The sequence below is a fragment of the Lithobates pipiens genome, unplaced genomic scaffold, assembly GCF_037356315.1.
Source record: "Lithobates pipiens isolate NorthernLeopardFrog02 unplaced genomic scaffold, aLitPip1_a1.2 Scaffold_28, whole genome shotgun sequence".
Classification (NCBI taxonomy): Eukaryota; Metazoa; Chordata; class Amphibia; order Anura; family Ranidae; genus Lithobates; species Lithobates pipiens.
Genome location: NW_027507789.1, coordinates 51,144,146 through 51,159,565, shown reverse-complemented (window position 1 = coordinate 51,159,565; position 15,420 = coordinate 51,144,146). Strand labels below are relative to the sequence as shown.

Sequence of the window (15,420 nt, the reverse complement as noted above, 5' to 3'; positions counted from 1 at the left end):
GCTCAGCATTGTCAAAATTGTGCACTGAGCTGCACCATGTGCAGCTCAATGTACAACAGCAGACAGGTAGGAAAGAAACTTTACTTAAGAAGAGACATAGGGGTTGATTTACTAAAGGCAACTACACTGTGCACTTTGCAAACTGCAGTTGCACGCTGCAAGAGCAGTTGCGCCAGAGCTTAGTAAATGAGCAAAAGCTTTGCTGACTTCCACGATCCAATCATGTGCAAGCAAAAATGTATTTTTTTAAATTTTCCTTGCATGTGATTGGGTACTTTTTGCAAAGTGAAGCTTTACTTCATTTACTAACCACTTACGGACCACCCACCGTGGATATATGTTGCTACTTTGCCTTCAAATACCTATCTATCTGCTGCCATAACCCCGGTATTTGTTTTAAATGGTGGGCGGTTCGCTTTAACATAAAAGTTATCTCAACAGCGGATTCACCGCAAGATCACTTTTATGGGCGGCGGGAAAGGTGCCCCCCTCCCACCGCTTCCCGTTAGTCTCTGCCGCTTACCAGAGCCATGGGTTGCGTCGGAAATGATCCGATCCACGGGATGGATGGGCAGGAATTAGAGTGAGGGCAAGATGGCCCACACTTGACTCTATGTCCTTGGAGGAACGTAGCAACGTCAAACGTCATTTCCGTCCTTAATAGGGCTAATTTTTTGGGGGGAAAAATAAAAATATTTTTTTTATTGCTAAGTCACGCCCACATATGTAAACGGTGTTCAAACTACACATGTGAGGTATCGCCACAATCGTTAGATCGAGAACAATAATTCTAGCAACAGATCTCCTCTGTAACTCTAAACTGGTAACCTGTAGACATTTGTAAACATCACCTATGGAGATTAATAAGTACCAGAGTTTGTCATCGTTCCACAAGCGTGCACAATTTTGAAGCATGACATGTTAGGTATCAATTTACTCGGCGTAACATTATCTTTCACATCATAGAAAAAAATTGGCTAACTTTACTTTTTTTTTTTGTTTTTTTTTAAAGTGTATTTTTTCCCCAAAAAATTGCATTTGTAAGACCGCTGCGCAAATAGGGTGTGACAAAGTACAGCAACAATCTACATTTTATTCTCTAGGGTATCTGTAAAATATAATGTTTGGGGGTTCTAAGTAATTTTCTATCAAAAAAACAAACAGGTTTTAACTTGTCAGAAATAGGCTTTGTTCTAAGCTATGAAGAAACTGCACTTGCAAAGTGAAACTGCACTTTGCAAAGTGCACAGTCCTTTTCCCTTTTATAAATCAATTCCATAATATGTCTCTTCTGCATTAAAAATCCTGCCCGTTCCCCAACTCTTTTTTTTTTTTTTTTACTTAAAGTTTCACTTTAATTTTACTGGGGTTTCACTGACACCCTTTTAAAGTTCAAGCAAATCTAAAGCCAAAACTATTTTTAATTTTGGATAGCGTAGAGGAAGGTAAAAAAACGGATGTTTAGGCAGGGTTGCTAGTAAATTTACCTGCCAAATGAAAGTTGCCTTGGCCAATTGTTAGGAGGTCAATTGATTTCATCCTAATTCTGAAATTGCTGTACTTTTCTCTTCTGTCACTAGATGGCCGGGTATCTGGTGGAATTAGATAAGACAAGGGCATTTTCTTAGCTCCCTTGGCCTGCTGGGAGAGCATAATTATTTGGGTGAGGTCAGGTGATTGGGGGTTCTATGCCACCTGGACAGCTGTCTGGGTGGACATATGTCATATTGCCCCAGGCTGCTAGGCCAGAGCCTGGGGCCTATCCCGGGGACATCTGGCTGCTAGGCTACCGGAGGACCTATCCAGAACCAATAGAGCAGCATAGGGTTGGGATTGCAGCTTGCAATCCAACCAGAAGTAATGGTTCTGCCGGCCGCAGAACCTACATGGTCGGAGGTAGAGGGGAAGCTTTCGCCACTAAGGAACCACTCACCTTATTACCAGGGACCACTGCGAGTAGCTGAAGCAAGTACCAGAGCAGTATTCTCACCAACTGGGGATGGTGAAGAATTGGGAAACTTCAAAGGTCAAGCCAGGGACACAGCCAATGCAGGTGATTATTGTGTGTGAAGCCAGGCACCAAGCAGGCCAGCGGGGTGAAGTTGAAGAGTATCTCTGAGTGCCAAGCTAGGGACCCAGCAGGGACGTGGGGGTGAGGAAGATACTTGAGAAGATTGGTAGAGCTCAGGAGATTCAGTGACAGTGGATCAGTGGGTCTGATAAACTGGGAGCTCAGTTGAGTTAAGATTTAAAAAGGAAATTGTGGAGGAAGTGAAAGAGTTCATTACGATCTTTGTTAGAAACTGAGTTGCCATAGGAGACAGCGTGCCTACAAAGGCAGATGTGGTGTCCGGCCGGAGTGCCTTTCCCTGCATGGTTGTTTACCTATAGAAGTTTCGGAGTCTGCTAATTAGATTGAAACTACTGAAGGGTGCCCTGGCCCTAACCCTCTGTCCCACAGTTCTGTTTAAGAGACAATGAATCTCTTTGCATTCAAGAAGTGTCTGGCGCCCATTAATCTACCTTGCATTGCACCCACCATGCCTCGTAACCCACTCTACACAGAAGGATGTCAGCTATCCCTAACTCTGGAGGTCACCATAAGGCCTGGAGAGGCCCAGGACACCAGTGTCTCATTAGGGAGATTTGTCTTCACTTCCTGTCCTGTAGAGTCAGCAGGAAGTGAGAGACTATCCAATAGATAGCTTGTCACAGGTGTTCCCATTTTTTGTTCTATTCCTGTCCAGGTGGAAGCTCAACATCTTGGATTTAGGCTCCCTTTTATTTCTGATGATCTGGACCATTAGATTACATTCATATGGGGGAGAGCCGCAGAGGATCTGAACAGTGTGAAGAGGCATGTGTTTATGCAGCCAGAAGTGACAGGCCTTTGTGTACACCCACCTATACAAATCAAGTACAGTCTAAGCCCTTGTACACACGGTCGGAGATTTCGACAACCAAATCCGTTGGATTTTGTCCGTTGGATTTTGTCCGACGGATCTTGTCCGAAACTGTTGCATACACACGGTCAGACAAAGTTGTCGGAAAATCCGATCTTTCAGAACGTGATGACATAATTACGTTACAATGGGACTACGTTCAGGCTAGTAGCCAATAGCTTTGATGTAGGAATTTGATCTGAGCATGCGTGGCACTTTGTCCGATCGGAATTCTCTACACATGATCGGAGTATGTCCGATCGGAGCATTTTGACGGAAAATATTTCCGGCAAGTTGGAAAATTTGATCCGACGGAAACAGTCCGATGCAGACCATACACAGTCGGAATATCTGCCAAAACGCTCCGATCGGACACATTCCGACGGAATCTCCGACCGTGTGTACAAGGGCTAAGGCTGTATGCATGTCATCACACATCTGTGCATTTGTATGTATTTGTCAGTGGCTCTGTCCACCCACCACTCCATCAAAAAAAAGAAAATGTTTTGCCTTAGACCTCATTCACACAGGCATACTTGTTGAGCGACCCAGAATGCACACAGGGTGCCAAATTAGGAGTAATGGCTGTATCCTTGCAGCCACTGCGCCCCAAATAGCATGAATTGGAGTGCACAGAACCCCTGTGCATCCCCACGTGTGCAAACCAGTGGGGGCTGGTGCTCCATTTTTTGGGGGGAGGGTCAGCAAACCTCCAATCGGTCGATCGATCAATCTCCCAGGGGAGCAAGTGGGAGCTGGGTGCCTGTAAAAACAGGGTACCGGCTCCTCCCCCAACAAAATGACATGGCAAATGTGGGATGTCAGGGGGTCACCAGCACTTATTTTTGGGTGGAATTCCGCTTTAATTCACCATTGTCACACAAGTGGATGGGATCAGGCGCAGTGCTCTGCGCCTCAAGCCCACCCTTTTAGAAGCCAATTAGAGCCTCAAAAAAAAAAAAACATTGAAATCAATGAGATTAGGTGGCGGGGCATGGATTAGGGGGTGGTACTCCTAATGAAGCGGCTGCCACTGGTGCAAACAGGGTCCTCACACACTTTAGGCGGATCTCAAACTCCTTTAGAAAAAAATAAAAGTCAGCAGCTACAAATACTGTAGCTGCTGACTTTTAATATTAGGATGCTTACCTGTCCATGAATCCAGCAATGTCCTCACCTGAGCTGATTTTTCAATCGGCTCTCAGGTGCTGCCCGCCACCTCGGCTAAGGCAGACTTGCAGCTTCACAGCCTGTTCCCTACTGCGCAAGCGCGCTACACTTTGTGAATGGCTTGGCAGCTGGGGAAGGAGGAGGGGGGCCGAGCTTACTGCTGAGTTTGCCGCGGTGGACTCACCGAGAAGTGGGAGTGGGTACCTGTCAAAACCAGGTACTCATTCCCCCCCAAAAGGTGCCAAATGTGGCAGCGGAGATGGGGGGGCAGACAAGCAGGACTTCCGCTTTTGGGTGGAGCTCCGCTTTAAGTACGCCTGTGTGAACAAGGCTTAAGGCTGGGTTCACACTATTGCAAATTGGATGCAGAGAAATCCACAACCAATTTGCATAGCAGGAGATTGTGATCAGCTCACTATGGAGCTGGTTCATACATCTCCGGAGCAATGCTGGTGCGAATTGCACAGGAGTCCTGTGCGTCTTTTGGTCCATTTCAGTTGCGACTTCAACCAAAAATTCAGACTGAAATCGGACCTGAAATGGTGAATGGGGATGCACCAGACTCCTGCTGTGAGCCGGAGCGTGCTGCACTGTGAACCCAGCCTTAGAGCCCTTTCACACTCGGGCCGGCCGTGCATTAGCGGTAAAGCACCACTCGTTTATCTGCGCTTTACTGCTGTTTAACCACTTTCAGACCGGACCAATTTGCTGGTCAAAGACCAGACCACTTTTTGCGATTCGGCACTGCGTCTCTTTAACTGACAATTGCGCGGTCGTGCGACGTGGCTCCCAAACAAAATTGACGTCTTTTTTTTCCCACAAATAGAGCTTTCTTTTGGTGGTATTTGATCACCCCTGCGGTTTTTATTTTTTGCGCTATAAACAAAAATAGAGCGACAATTTTGAAAAAAAACGCATTATTTTTTACTTTTTGTTATAATAAATATCCCCCAAAAATATATAAAAAAAATGTTTTTTCCCTCAGTTTAGGCTGATACGTATTCTTCTACATATTTTTGGTTAAAAAAAAACGCAATAAGCGATTATTGATTGGTTTGCGCAAAAGTTATAGCGTTTACAAAATAGGGATAGTTTTATAGCATTTTTATTAATCATTTTTTATTATTTTATTTTTTTACTAGTAATGGCGGCGATCAGCGATTTTTATTGTGACTGCGACATTGTGGGGGACCCATCGGACATTTTTGACACATTTTTGGGACCATTGTCATTTATACAGTAATCGCTGCTATATAAATGCAGTGATTCCTGTGTAAATGACACTGGCAGTAAAGGGGTTAACCAGTGGGTGGCAGTGTAGGGGTTAAGTGTTCCTAGGGGTGTGTTACTAACTGTGGGGGGGTTGGGCTTTCATTTAGTGAACACTGATCTCTGCTCCAATCACATGGAGCAGAGATCAGCGTCACTAGTTGCTAGGCAGAATGGAGAAATGCTGTTTACTCGGCATTTCCTCCATTCGGCCGCTCCGTGAGACGATCGCGGGGATGCCCGTGGCGATCGAGTCCGCGGGTCCCGCGACCAGACTCACGGGGGTCCCGACCAGCGCGGGAGCGCGCCGATGGCAGGGCGGCATTGAATATTGGACGTACCTGTACGCCAATATGCCTGCCCGTGCCATTCTGTCGACGTACATCGTTGTGCGCTGGTCGGGACGTGGTTAAGCTGCATTTTTCAGGGGGCTCCGACAAAAAAAATAAAAAATTTTAAGTCAGCAGCTACAAATACTGCAGCTGCTGACTTTTAATAATCGGACACTTACAGGGGTCAAGTCCAGGGGAAAAAAGTGTGGGAACTCCCACCCAAGATACACTCCCCAACCAAATATTTCACAGAAAATACAGTGCAACATTTATTGTAAAGTGCCAGTTTACAAAAACAAAATAAGTCAAACTAACAGAATAATCACCACAATGGGTGATGTTCTTTCCCTCGTTCAATTCCTCCCACTGACACCAATGATGGGGGACTATTCCTTCCACCAGAGAGCAGCCATCACAAAGTAGAAAAACATGTACCTGGATAAGTCCTTGACGAGGGAACATGCTGCAGTGGGGCTAAAGCCGGGCGGGGGAACTTGCTGATGAGGGCGGGATGCACAGGTGATCTCATTGGTTGTTAGGACAATGGCGGTTCTAGCAGCCAATGACAGTATTGCAGCGGGGATCTAGCGCTGCAGATTGGCAGGCACAGTCCTGTATAGTATAGCTGTGGCTGCTGGAGGATGAGGACTGAGGGCGGGGAGGACACCGTCGTTCACTATGTGGCGATGCTGCGCATCGCCGCTTAGTGAAGGATCGGCTCCAGGGCTGGACTGTGACAGAAATGTGGCCCTGGACTTCATCCAGACCAGCCCAGGGCACAACACATCAGCGTACAGGGCACATCAGGGCATAACACATCAGAGTACAGGGCACAACACATCAGGGCACAGTATATCATGGCACAGGACATCGGGGCACATCAGCGCATGGGGCACATCAGGGCATAGGATATCAGGGCACGGGGCATATCAGGTCATGGGACCCATCAGGGTACATAGCACATCGGGGCACGGGGCACATCGAGCACATCAGGGGACATGGCACATTATGGGGCATATCAGGGCATATTATGGGGCATGGGGCACATCAGGACATGGGGCACATCAGGACACGGAGCACATAGCACATCAGGGAACATTATGGCACATCAGGGCACATGGCACATTATAGGGCACATCAGGTCATGGGGCCCATCAGGGCAAGGGGCACCTAAGGGCATGGGGCACATCAGGCCACATGGCACATCAGGGCACATGGCACATTGGGGCACATTATGGGGCACATAGCACATCAGGGCACATAGCACATATGGGCACGGGGCACATCATGGCATGGGGAACATCAGAGCACGGGGCACATCAGGGCTAGGGGCACATTATGGGGCACATAGCACATCAGGGCACATTATGGCACATCAGGGCACATGGCATATAATGGGGAACATAGCACATCAGGGGGCACATTAGGGGATCAGAGTAGCGCTGCTTGCTCCCTGGCGGCCCTTCCTCTCTTCTTGTCTATCCCACATGATTTCACAGCCAATGGAGATAGATGAGAAGAGAGGAGGAGCCACCGGGGAGCGAACAGCGCTGCGTGACATGAGAGAGAACTTACTACAGACAAACGCTTCCTGCGCTACTCTGCACTTCCTGCGCTACTCTGCATGCATCTCGATCTACCCGTCAGGCGCCAGCTGTCGGCGGTTGATGGGTAGATCGCCGCGGACTGCATTCCTGATCTAGCCCTGCAAAGGAAACGGCATTCCTGCTGTGAAAAAGTGCAGGGACGCCGTTCCCATGTGTTTTCCGTAGGACTCGAGCCCTGGACATTTACCTGTCCCAGGGTCCAGTGATGCTGCTCTGTGCACTGACTGACTGGGCAATCATCTGGGACCTGTGACTAAGGATGAACTCAGGCGTGTTCACAAATAGCACGTGCAGAGCACACCAGGAAGTCGGCACTGCGGAGCGCTAATCACAAGCAGTGAGACATTGTCTGAATGTGCGGCTGCAGAGTTTGGGAAATGTCTCACTGCTTGTGATTAGTGCTCCGCAGTGCCGACTTCTTGGTGGGCTCTGCACGTGCTATTTGCGAACACGCCTGAGCTCATCCTTACCTGTGACGTGTTCTAGATGATTGCCGAGAGGGAGGGGGGAGAGGTGAACATACTTCCGGCGCCGTGGTACCCCGGGAGGAAATGGGAGTTGGAACTCTCTAAAAAGAGGGTTTCCTCTCCCCCCATAAAAAATTACATGCCAAATGTGGGGGTCACCTTCACTTAAAGAGGAAGTTCCATTTTTGGCTGGAACCCCCTCTTTAACTCCAAAGAAGGGGTTAAAAATGCCCATGTTGCAGCGCTTCAGAAGCGCCGCTCATTCATTCCAATTGGCAGGGGCGTTTTAAACCACCCAAGAGATGCTACTTGCAGAACATTTCCTAATGTCGGGCTTTTACATTCGGGGCGGCATGGGAGGCAATTTTCAGGCCCTATTTCTAGCGCTAAAACACCTGAAAACTGCCTCAGTGTGAAAGGGGTCGAAGTTGTATTTCAACTAGTTAAAAAGTTTAGTGCAAAATAAGCAAGTTTGGTTTAAATAGTCTATTTTCTCATATAAATCTCTACATCAGTACTGTAAGGGGGACATATGATAAATCATGAGGGACTTAGTTCCAAAATGGGGACAGTCCCTTCAAATTAAGGACTGTTGTAAGCCATTACATGGTGTACCACAGGACCCTTCCCTAGAAACAGGGGGCATTTGACAACCCTGTGCTACTTTTAATAGCTGACAGGTAATATTAGACTTTACATTGTACATTTGTCTTCGTGTAAGGCAAAACATTACTGTCGTACTACACACAGAACAGCCAGTCAGTGTAATAAATTGGAATGAGATTCATCACATGCCACCACCAAGATGGCGGCGGGATGAGGACGTTCGCATGTGAAGCAGAGAACCCTCCCAGCATGCTGTGCGCGGTGAGCCACGTCTTGTTGAAGATCTGAGTAGAGGAGGTACAGGGGTCTGATAGGGTACAATGGGAGGACACTTGGAGTATAGTTGTAGTCCGGTGAGGTCGGTGTACACGGACATATTACTAGGTGTGAGGAGACATGGCTCAGAACCTCTCCCATCTGTTGCACACACCTTGCAGTCTGTAAGTGTAGCCTGAGGCTGTGACTACATGCGGGTCATTGTGTACAAATCTCCGGCTCTATACAGTAATAAACAAGAGCTCACAGTCCAATACAGCAGGAGGGGTGCGAGTGCATTGATCAATGTATTACTAATCAGTGTGATCTGTGCAGGTGACAGGACTGGACAGATGTTGGAGGACACATGTCTCCCTGCGGTGACACCTCTGGACACAGTGTGGGTAAGTTGTGTGAGTGGTGATGGGGGGTGGGGTACTGATAGTGACCCTCTGTGATCTCACATCCATTACTGATGTTTATACCCAGAATAGAAAGATTTCCTAGAATGGGGCCCCTTATAAACAACAGGGCCACATTATAGAACCTGACTGTAGCCAGTGTCTGTAACGAGAAAAAAATATATATTGCCCCGGGTTGGTGATCAGTAGAAATTATGAACAAGTTGGTGATTATTATTATTATTATACAGGATTTATATACCCCCGACAGTTTACACAGCGCTTTACAACATTGGGGTAGACATTACAATTCAAGACAAGGGGAATCAGAGAGCCCTGCTCGTTAGAGCTTACAATCTAGAAGGGAGGGTCAGGTTATACAAAAGGGTAATAGCTGTGGGGGATGAGCTAATGGAGACACTAGTGAAGTTGTTAGATGGAGGCAGGATAGGCTTCTCTGAAGAGGAAAGTTTTAGGGATCACCTAAAAGTGGATAAATTTGGAGACATTCTGACAGATTGGGGTAGTGAGCTCCAGAGGATGGGCGAGGCTCATGAGAAGTCCTGTAGGCGGGTATGGGAGGAGATGATGAGGGAGCTAGAGGGCAGGAGGTCTTGGGAGGAACAAAGAGGGCGATTAGGTAGCTATTTTGAGACTAGGCTAGTGATGTAGCTGGGGGCAGAGTTGTGGATGGCTTTTTAAGTAAGTGTTAGTATTTTGAATTTAATTAGTTGGGCAAGTGGCAGCCAATGGAGGGATTGGCAGAGAGGAGTAGCAGACACTGTGCGGTTTGTAAGGTGGATGAGTCTGGCAGCAGCATTAATGATGGACTAAAGGGGGATAGTCTATTTAAAGGTGAACCAATGAGGAGGGAGTTGCAGTAGTCAAGGCGAGAGATAACCAGGGAGTGAATCAGGAGCTTTGTGGTTTCATTGGTTAGAAAGGGACGTAGTTTAAAGAGGAAGTAAACCCCTTCAAACCACTTTGACCTACAGGCAAGCCTAGATTAAGGCTTACCTGTAGGTCCAAGCAATATCTCCTAAACCTATATGGTTTAGGAGATATTTGCCCGAAAATGGGCACCGCTGTCTACGGCGCATGCGCCGTAGACAGCGTCGCGCAGGCGCACTAAATGCGGCAAATCCAAGAATGGATTTGCCTAATTTGTCGACTCCCGTGCGCATGCGCGGGATCGACGTCATCGCGGCTTCGCCGAATGGCAGAGGCGGAGCTGCGAGACGCGACTCCCGTGCGCATGCGCGGGAGTGACGTCATCGCGGCTTCGCCGCTGTCATTGGTCGGAGCTGCGAGACGCCACCAGCAAGATGGATGCGCCGGACTACAGGGATCAGCGGCGACTTCGCTGGCTCCTGTGTCAGGTAAGTGACACATAATGAGCTACTATGCGATGCATAGTAGTCCATTATGCTTTACCTTTGCAGGGAAAAAAAGAGGAAGTAAACCCATCAGGGTTTACTTCCTCTTTAACCACTTGCTTACTGGGCACTTAAACCCCCCTCAGTCCCAGACCAATTTTCAGCTTTCAGCGCTGATGCACTTTGAATGACAATTGCGCGGGCATACAACACTGTACCCAAATGAAATTTTTATCATTTTTTTCCCACAAATAGAGCTTTCTTTTGGTGGTATTTAATTACAGCTGGGAGTTTTATTTTTTGCTAAACAAACAAAAAAAGATGCAAAAAAAAAAATCATGTTTAATAGTTTGTTATAAAATTTTGCAAACAGGTCATTTTTCTCCTTCATTGAAGTGCGCTGATGAGGCGGCACTGATAGGCTGCACTGGTGGGCACTGATAGGCATAGTTAAGGCGGCACTAATAGGCACAGATAAGGCGGCACCGATGGGCACAGATAAGGCGGCACTGATGGGCAAAGACGGGCACAGATAAGATGGCACGGATGGGTGGCACTAAGGGGCACTGATAGGTACCACTGATAGATGGGACTGCTGGGCACTGATAGGTGGCACTGCTGGGCGGCACTGCTGGGCACGGATATGTGGCACTGGGGTGCAGCACCTTTGTTTAGGCAGACTGTGGGCACTGCTGGGTGGCACTGTGGGCACTGCTGGGTGGCACTGTGGGCACTGCTGGGTGGCACTGACAGGGGGGGACACATTTTTTATTTAGGCAGGTGGGTACTGGCAGGGGGCAGGTGGGCACTGGCAGGGCTGGCCATGATCGGGACTGATGTCCCGATCACGGCCGCCGGTGATCAGCCTTTTTTTTTTCTCCTCGCGTTGTCAGCGCGAGGAGGAATAATAGCCGATTACCGGCTCCGTTATATCACATGATCAGCTGTCATTGGCTGACAGCTGATCACGTGATAAGGGGTCGGGATCGACCCCTTGCACGGATCGGTGATCAGGCGAGTCTCGTAGACTCGCCGATCACAGAGCGCGCCCCTCAGGGGGCACGCAGGCCGCTCGTGCACGGGACTAAGTCAATAGACATAGTCCCGGAAAAGGAGATCCGCGCTGTAGCCGTCATTCGGCTATAGCGTGGGTCTCAAGTGGTTAGAGATGTTGCGGAGGTTGAGGTGGCAAGCTTTGGAAAGTGATTGGATGTGGGGCTGAAAGGAGAGTTCAGAGTCCAGGATAACACCTACCACCCTGACATGTGGGGATGGGTTTGGTTTTTTTGCGGTAGTAATTAAGGCTGCAAGCCATTGATTGGTGGGTGTAATAAAACCAAGCCAGTGATTGGCGAGCGTAATAAACGCTGCAAGCCAGTGATTGGTGGGAGTAATAAATGCTACAAGCTGATGATTGGCGGGAGTAATAAACGATACAAGCATGTGACTGGCGGGAGTAATAAACGCTACAAGCTGGTGATTGGCTGGAGTAATAAACGCTACAAGCTGGTGATTGGCTGGAGTAATAAACACTACAAGCTGGTGATTGGCGGGAGTAATAAGCTCTACAAGCTGGTGATTGGCGGGAGTAATAAACGCTACAAGCTGGTGATTGGCGGGAGTAATAAACGCTACAAGCTGGTGATTGGCGGGAGTAATAAACGCTACAAGCTGGTGATTGGCGGGAGTAATAAACGCTACAAGCTGGTGATTGGCGGGAGTAATAAATGCTACAAGCTGGTGATTGGCGGGAGTAATAAACGCTACAAGCTGGTGATTGGCGGGAGTAATAAACGCTACAAGCTGGTGATTGGCGGGAGTAATAAATGATACAAGCCGGTGATTGGTGGGAGTAATAAACACAGCAAGTCAATTGCTAGGATTAATAAACGCAGCAAGTCAATGATTGGTGGGAGTAATAAATGCTACAAGCTGATGATTGGCGGGAGTAATAAATGCTACAAGCTGGTGATTGGCGGGAGTAATAAACGATACAAGCTGGTGATTGGCAGGAGTAATTAAATGCTACAAGCTGGTGATTGGCGGGAGTAATAAACGCTACAAGCATGTGACTGGCGGGAGTAATAAACGCTACAAGCTGGTGATTGGCTGGAGTAATAAACGCTACAAGCTGGTGATTGGCTGGAGTAATAAACACTACAAGCTGGTGATTGGCGGGAGTAATAAGCTCTACAAGCTGGTGATTGGCGGGAGTAATAAACGCTACAAGCTGGTGATTGGCGGGAGTAATAAACGCTACAAGCTGGTGATTGGCGGGAGTAATAAATGCTACAAGCTGGTGATTGGCGGGAGTAATAAACGCTACAAGCTGGTGATTGACGGGAGTAATAAACGCTACAAGCTGGTGATTGGTGGGAGTAATAAATGATACAAGCCGGTGATTGGTGGGAGTAATAAACACAGCAAGTCAATTGCTAGGATTAATAAACGCAGCAAGTCAATGATTGGCGGGAGTAATAAAGGCTGCAAGCTGGTGATTGGCAGGAGTAATAAATGCTGCAAGCTGGTGATTGGCGGGAGTAATAAACACAGCAAGTCAATTGATAGGAGTAATAAACGCAGAAAGCCGTTGATTGGTGGGAGTAATAAACGCTGCAAGCTGGTGATTGGCAGGAGTAATAAATGCTGCAAGCTGGTGATTGGCGGGAGTAATAAACACAGCAAGTCAATTGATAGGAGTAATAAACGCAGAAAGCCGTTGATTGGTGGGAGTAATAAACGCTGCAAGCTGGTGATTGACGGGAGTAATAAACGCTACAAGCTGGTGATTGGCGGGAGTAATAAGCTCTACAAGCTGGTGATTGGCGGGAGTAATAAACGCTACAAGCTGGTGATTGGCGGGAGTAATAAACGCTACAAGCTGGTGATTGGCGGGAGTAATAAACGCTACAAGCTGGTGATTGGCGGGAGTAATAAGCTCTACAAGCTGGTGATTGGCGGGAGTAATAAACGCTACAAGCTGGTGATTGGTGGGAGTAATAAACGCTACAAGCTGGTGATTGGCGGGAGTAATAAACGCTACAAGCTGGTGATTGGCGGGAGTAATAAACGCTACAAGCTGGTGATTGGCGGGAGTAATAAATGCTACAAGCTGGTGATTGGCGGGAGTAATAAATGATACAAGCCGGTGATTGGTGGGAGTAATAAACGCAGCAAGCCAATGATTGGCGGGAGTAATAAAGGCTGCAAGCTGGTGATTGGCAGGAGTAATAAACACAGCAAGTCAGTTGATAGGAGTAATAAACGCAGAAAGCCGTTGATTGGTGGGAGTAATAAACGCTGCAAGCTGGTGATTGGCAGGAGTAATTAATGCTGCAAGCCGATGATTAATAAACACTGCAAGCTACTGATTGATGGGAGTAATAAACACTGCAAGCTACTGATTGGTCGGAGTAATAAACGTTGCAAGCCACTGATTGGCGGGAGTAATAAACGATGCAAGCCGATGATTGGCGGGAGTAATAAACGATGCAAGCCGATGATTGGCGGGAGTAATAAATGCTGCAAGCTGGTGATTGGCGGGAGTAATAAACGCTGCAAGCTGGTGATTGGCGGGAGTAATAAAGGCTGCAAGCTGGTGATTGGCGGGAGTAATAAACACAGCAAGTCAATTGATAGGAGTAATAAACGCAGAAAGCCGTTGATTGGTGGGAGTAATAAACGCTGCAAGCTGGTGATTGGCGGGAGTAATAAACGCTACAAGCTGGTGATTGGCGGGAGTAATAAACGCTACAAGCTGGTGATTGGCGGGAGTAATAAACGCTACAAGCTGGTGATTGGCGGGATTAATAAGCTCTACAAGCTGGTGATTGGCGGGAGTAATAAACGCTACAAGCTGGTGATTGGCGGGAGTAATAAACGCTATAAGCTGGTGATTGGCGGGAGTAATAAGCTCTACAAGCTGGTGATTGGCGGGAGTAATAAACGCTGCAAGCTGGTGATTGGCGGGAGTAATAAAGGCTGCAAGCTGGTGATTGGCGGGAGTAATAAACACAGCAAGTCAATTGATAGGAGTAATAAACGCAGAAAGCCGTTGATTGGTGGGAGTAATAAACGCTGCAAGCTGGTGATTGGCGGGAGTAATAAACGCTGCAAGCAGATGATTGGTGGGAGTAATTAAAGCGGCAAGCCAATGATTGGCGGGTGTAATAAAACCAAGTCAGTGATTGGCGGGAGTAATAAACGCTGCAAGCCAGTGATTGGTGGGAGTAATAAACGCTGGAAGTCAGTGATTGGTGGGAGAAATAAACGCTGTAAGTTCATGATTGATGGGAGTAATCAATCCTGCAAGTCCGTGATTGGTGGGAATAATAAACGCTGCAAATGGATAATTAGCAGGAGTTTTAAATGCTCCAAGTCACTGATTTATGGGAGTAATAAGCACTGTAAGTCCATGATTGGTGGGAGTAATCAATCCTGCAAATCAATATGTGGGAATAATAAACGCTGCAAGTCAGTGCTTAGTAGGAGTAATAGATTTTGCAGGGTTGGTGGATAGCAGAGATAAGCCCAGCCATCCTCTGAGCTCCTCTCTCTTTTATACTCCAATGAGCTGTGGGCGGGATCATTCCCATCTTGTAGCTCACGTAATTAAAGAGTTGGGCTTGGGAGCGGGAAGCGGTTGGAGCCAATTTCTAAACGCATTTGGAAGCATGGAATTCTTTTCTATGCCTGAAGGCACATTTAGACATTCAGCGGTGTCTGGGTGCATTCCGTCTAACTGCACATACATAAAGGAGAAATACGTGCATCCTGGGGCCCTTTAACCTGGTTTATGCAATTAAATGCATGTAAGAACAGAGACATTTCATACAGGAGAACTTGACCTGGGAAATAAAAGGTCAATTCCCAAGATCAATTCCTCTTGTGTTCAAATAAAACACAGAATAAATGAGTGCTGAACAATGCCGCAAGGATGGGTTTGTCAGTGCAAGGAGGCACAGTGTTGGTTATATTTGGAGTATGAAATGTCTC

At 47.4% G+C, this 15,420-nt stretch overlaps 1 protein-coding gene across 3 annotated transcripts in view; it reads left to right on the top strand.

Moving 5' to 3' along the window:
- The first annotated feature begins 8,587 nt into the window (after positions 1-8,587).
- SLC35H1 (solute carrier family 35 member H1) overlaps positions 8,588-15,420 on the top strand; it is a 57,997-nt gene continuing 51,164 nt past the window's right edge. Inside the window, exons 1-2 of one of the 3 annotated variants that reach the window (XM_077459206.1) lie at positions 8,588-8,690; positions 8,985-9,052. The gene's annotated coding sequence lies outside the window, so the exon portion shown is untranslated. The other 2 variants (XM_077459204.1, XM_077459205.1) reach the window with 2 other exon arrangements.